The sequence below is a fragment of the Vigna unguiculata genome, chromosome 11, assembly GCF_037176805.1.
Source record: "Vigna unguiculata cultivar grain cowpea cultivar isolate G323 ecotype 2 chromosome 11, ASM3717680v1, whole genome shotgun sequence".
Lineage (NCBI taxonomy): Eukaryota > Viridiplantae > Streptophyta > Magnoliopsida > Fabales > Fabaceae > Vigna > Vigna unguiculata.
The window spans coordinates 32974068-32980630 of record NC_140802.1 but is presented as its reverse complement, the minus strand read 5'-3'; positions in this window follow the sequence as shown (position 1 = coordinate 32980630).

Sequence of the window (6563 nt, the reverse complement as noted above, 5' to 3'; positions counted from 1 at the left end):
CATGAACTAGGTCTTGGGACTTCCCTGTGCTCCCACGAAACTAACTCATTCGTGGTCCAACCCTATGAGCCTATCCCGCTCATAGTCCTGCCCTACAGACTCCTCGTCTGTAGTAAAACATCTAAGTCTCACACTTGGACCCTGGCACGCACACAATCACCATACTATGGACTCCTCGCCCAATAGTAGCCGACGGGAACATAATAGTTCCTTGCCCATCGTGCGCCCGACACATGCAATCACCATACTAAGGACTCCTCACCCATTAGTAGCCGACAGGAACTCAACCAGTTCCATGCCCATCATGTGTCCAACCACTGAGCACATCCCAGACCCCTATTGGACTTAGTCCTTCAAGCCCAAACATCACACCACATGCATATACAATCCATCCTTATGATAAACAACCAAAACACACACTCACAAACACATGAAACATAGTAACTCGCATAAATTCGCTTAAGCTAGGGACCTCTCGCCCAAGCTAAGCCCTCAGCCTCACTTAGGCTAACTCACCTCGCCTGAGCGAGCTTAGAACAACAACAACATCAAGTTATCTCGCTTAGGCGAGATCGTCTCTCGCCTAGGCGAGATCGTCTCTCGCCCAAACACCCATTTCAAACTCGCCTGGGCAAAAATACACGCAAAACACCACACATGACCACGACATCTCACTTAGGCGAGGCCATCTCGCCTGGGCGAGACCCCGGTTCGCTCAAAACCCACAAAACCCTCGTCTGGACGGGAAATCGCACTCAACACGCGCAACTCCCTAGCTATCTCGCTTAGGCGAACCTCACTCGCCTAAGCGAGAGTCTATGTCACTCAAAACCCATCCTCTTCGCCTGAGTGAGACGCTCGAATGGCAAACCAAGCTCGCCTGAGCAAGAAATGCAGATACCCTCACTGATCACGCACTCGACTCACTCCAACCTTGTCCAATTCGCACCACAAAACATACCAAACAGAATTCGAGCATACCAAATCAATTTACACAATTTGCAACATCACATTGGCATTGTATAGACTCCATATAGTTCCCAAATTCCAAGTTCCACCCCATTCCCGCACATACTATGCATAACCCCCTTTTCTTTCATGTATTTAGTCCAAAATTCATTTACAACAGTACCAATTCATAACCCTTCCCCAATTTCCATCATAAGCATCACGAATTTCAGCGCATAAATTCATCAAAAACATACAATACACACAACAACACAAATTTTGGGTTCAGCTCCCCTAACCTGGAATGTGTGATCAAATTTATGAAGACAAGACCCCTCTATAGGAGCTCACCACAATTACCAAAACCCTTCCTTTTTCTTAAACTTTGACTTTTATATGTGCCAATCCTCTTGGCTACCAAAACCCTTCCTTTTTCTTAAACTTTGACTTTTATAGGTGCCAATCCTCTTGGCTACCCCCATTCTGCTAGGTTCTCTACCTTTCCACATTCACTCCAAACCAAATTTAGTAAAAATAAAGGTTAAGTTCTGTTTACTAAGGTTCGAACCCGTGACCTTCCACTCACATAACCAAAGCCCAACCACTATGCCAATTCACATTTGGTGATATACACAATCAACATAAGTTTACATTTCAAATTCCACACTCTCACATATTATTAAAAATAAATCCTAAAACAACAACACATAATTCACAAACATAGGACTCGAACCAAAGTCCTCTCACACAATCAAAGTACTCTCAACCATTTGAGCTAGTACTTTTCCATGTCACATTAAACAACAATTAATGCCATAAAGACGCCTTCTACCCACATTTATTAATTAATTAATTATTTAATTAATTAATTTTCTCGAGTCTTACAGTGTTAGATATGAAATGGTGATTTAAGCCAAGAAGTAAGGGGTTGAATTGGTTGTTTAGAACTTTTTGGAAAGCTTAAAACCCCTTTTGATTGAATCAAATAGACCACAAAATTCGAATGCAAAATCTATAGAACAGTACACTTTCAACCGGTCAAAAAATCAAACAATAGATTAATTTGTTCTTGAGCCTATGAATTAGTTGATTAAAATTTCAAATCAATTGGCTAAAATCCCGGGAAATTATGGAGAACACTGAATTTACATATTTAACTCAAACATCAAACTTTTACATACAAGACTTATTCCAAACAATATTTCTAATAGGTATGCATTACCAAATTACACAGAAACACATTCAAACTCAACAAAGAATGATTTACTTAGTTTTCTTAAGTTTTTAAAGTGAGAGAGATGAAGGAAAGAGAATGGCATAAATGTTTTTATACTAGTTCACTTAATCACAACGCTACATCTAGTTTAGCAGGACAACTTGAGCTTGGTTTCAACTATATTCAAAAGTTTTACGAATCACACACTGATGAGTGTGTATTTTTTTCCTCATTTAATGTTTAATTATGGAAATGATAAAGTATTATACGACATGATGGAGGATGCAAGTAACAATAACTTTATAGAATTACGTTGTACTGTTAATACCACCCTCCAATGCCATCCAAGATTTGCTGAAACCCCAAAATTTAGAGCATTTCGTCATGAAATAGAAGATATGCTTCTAAAGTTGGCCATTAGAGCTGAACAAATATCAGAATATTTAATTTAGCTAATGAAAGACAAAGTTATGGAGGCCACCTTAGAAAAACTTATGAAGACAATAATTAAGCAAAGGGATGAAATGATAATGTTAAGGAGCATGAATCAAAGGATGGAACAATTGAGCACTGATGTGAATGAGTACATGATTCCAATGTTAGATCAACAAACATCAGAATCACATCACACTGATATATCAACTGATAAATATAATGATGGTCATAGTAATATGTCTACTGATGGACATATTAATTTTACTAAAAATGGTGCTTAATTTGCTGATGAAGAAATTGAAGATTTTCACACTAACATATCTATTGATGGATATGATGATGATGCTCAATGAGAATATAAAGTTTTATCTGCTAATGATGATATGAGTACAAATGATCTTTTTCAGTAGCAAAGTTGTGAGAATAATACACTAGAGGAACCAAGTGAAGTTGAAGAACCAACTATATTCGAAGAAGCAATTGAAGCATCTGCTACTGCAACTAGCTTGGTTAACGATAAAGCAGCAGAGTCAACTAATTTAAGTGCAAATTTTTGGTCACAAGATGAGATTATGAGGATTACTAATGATCCTATTAACCACCCTAATGCACCAAATGCTGTTGAAATTGAATTAAAGCCACATGCTCCACACATAAAGTTTGTTGATGTGAATGACGCAAATAAGTTTACAGTGGTTATCTTTATTGACATGGCTACGAAGATAAATCCAAGAATAAGAAATTATCAAAATCACAAAAATACAAGCCAAGCATTGTTGAAAGCGGTAAGAAAAGCTTGAAAAAGTGAAGAAGTTTGGCTAAGCCAAGAAGAGGGATGGGCAACAAAAATTGGATTATGTGGTTTTCTCTATCTTTTTCCAGAAGGAGGACTTTGATAATTCCTAAATATTTATAATAAAAGATAACTTGGGAAAATATATCTTTAGATATTTTAAATAATTATCTTATTTAATTATATCATAAAATATCAAAAGATAATAACCACCAAATCTTTTAAAGATCTTCTAAAATATCGAAAGCAAATATATCTTGAAGATATTGGATTATTTAGAAGATAATTGGAGGAGATTACAAGAGGGGCAAAATTGGAAATTGGATCGAAATTAAGTTACTGAATAATTAATTAAAGATTTTTTATTAATTATCTTTGGTATATCTCAAATTATCAACAAAGGAAATCTTCCAAAGATTTTAGAAACTCATAAAATCTGATAATTATTTGAGAGATATTATATCAAAAGATAAAAGATTTCAGCAATAGAAAATATAAGATTCAAGTCCAATCAAGGCCTATATAAAGAGACTAAGGGAAAGCAGAAAGGGAAGCTCGACACTTCGAAATTTAGGAACCCTTAGAGGGGCCTAATTTCTTTCTCTCTCCTTTCTTCTTCTATATTTCTTTTATTTTGATTTCATGGAGTGTTAATCTTCTTGGGTTGATTCCGTTGTAATTTCATTATGGATTCTTAGGTTATAATGAAATAATTTCTTTGTTCTTTTAATTATTTTTGAGGTTTTAATTGATCTATGTCTTTTATCTTTGAATCACTTGAAAAGTAATGGGTTTTTACATCATAGCTAATTAGTGAGATGTTTTAATCTATATGCATGTCAATCATATGAGTTCAAGGGTTTTTAATTTTAATTGAGAATTTACTTTGATTAAATTTGGAAACTTTCATGTGATTGAATGAGTTTTTGTCAATGATTGAGAATGTACTTTGATTAGAGGTGAAAGTTTTAACTAGAATTAATCAAGAATGTACTTTGGTTAATTAGCTTGTTGCATGATTTTAGAGGTAAAAGTATGGACATGATAAAGTATAGTAATATTTAATTGAGAATGTACTTTGGTTAAATTTACTATAATTAATCTACAAAGTTCTTGCTTTTGATTGAGAATTTACTTTAATTAATAGTGAGAACACCAACAAATTAATTGAGAATTTACATTGATTAATTTGCAAATCTACAACAATAATTAATTAAGCAATAATCTTTAGATAACCGATGATGGATTTATTTTGAAAAAGTAGTGGAATCAATCTATTTTTCTTTATCATTGTTTTTTTATCTTTTTATCTTTTTCAAATTTTATTTCTTTATTCCTTATTTTATTTGATTAACCAGTTTGTATAGTTTTTATAGCAACTAATTTATCAAAAATCAATTTTGTGTTCGTTGGGAGACGACTTTGGGTTACTTTACCCTTTCTATTTTGTTGACTACTTTCTAAACAATATTGAAGTTGTTATAGATAAGTAGTATTAATTTGATTGCGTCAACGAAAATGTTATGACACACCAAGATTACACTTTTGAACAAAGAAACACACCAAGATTTTTGACTAACAAAAAAATATAGCCTACAACCTTGTCAGAATCACACCCATAGACCTGGAATCACACTAGGTAAACAACTAGAGGAACAAGAACTATAAAAATTGATGTTGGCTCTCCCTAGCCAACCATACACGAGTTCTTCAAGCTATTCCCAAGCTAAAATGCCTCCAAGAATAACCAAGATCTTTGTAACACCCTAGGCGGATATTACTTGATAAATCAATAAAATATAAACTATGGAATTAAAATAATATATAGAAAGTTCCCAAGCGCGGGAAAAATTTAAAACTTATATCGCTAAAGTTCAAATATATTGAATCGTTCTTATTGCAAGTCCATAATAGAGAAAAAGCATCATAAAAACTTATTACAACATGTTTGTAAATAAAACTTGAAGTAAATTCCCCATAGTCTGCCCCACTCTATGTCTACACATCAACGTCTTCACCTATATTCACATATGCTTCTGCGTGATAAGTCACACGATCATCGCCAATCACAAACAGAAAGGGTGAATTGATAAAGAAAAACAACATAATTATTAAATAATGAAAGTTAATCCCCACCCAATCTATCTTAGTTAATTCTTAGTTCATCTACACCTTGTTAACGTTCCACCCCAATCTCATAACCTATATGAGAAAGATCCATTCACAAATTTGGTCTTTAGGGATTATCATGCTTCCACGAACCTACCCGCTTGTGGTCCAGCTCTACGGATCTCCCCACCCGTAGTTTAACTCTACGAACCTCCCCGCTCATAGTCTAACATGCGTGAATACCTACTTGAACCTCCCCGCTCATAGGAACCTCAAGTATGAGCACGAAACATACGAACCTCCTTGCTTGCTTCCCTGGACAAGAGTACAACCAATATGGACCTCCCTGCCCGCATCAATCACGCATTTTCAATCTTCATTACGAACCTCCCAGCTTGTAACTAATCCATCATATCCTTGACCAACACATCAAGCCCATCCATGCAAAACAATATGCAACGGACCATGCCCTTCCACTATCGCCTAGCAGTGCCTAAGCGTCGTCAGGAGAAATTGTGCTCTAGATTGCTTTAAATCGTCGCCACGCCTCTATGGACCCCTCTGCTTGTGGCTTATCGCCTGGCAGAAACATACTCCCCGCCAGGCGCCACACTAGTAAAGCGGATTTTTATTGGTATAGGCACTGCATAACGGATTCTAAACCCTCAAGTATCATATCCACACATCCATAATGTCACTTATACTTTATCACATCAATATATACCACAATATACATCATCACAGTTTCTAAACATTAATCATAATAAGTGTTCACGCATTTATACTTGGAGAATTTGGAATTACTTAAAAGTAGTCAAGCATACATATAAAGCATGTGATCTTTGGTCCAACAATATAGTTAAGCATACAATATCACCAACATCACAACACCAATACTACTTTGTCACCCAAATACACCACACCCCATTTCAAGATTCATATAGCCCTATGACAATAAACACCTACCTAGATGCCTTAACAATTAATTGATTCATTTAGTGATCATATATATATAAGTGCAATACTCCAAAACAACTTGCTCCTAACATTTTACACATGCAA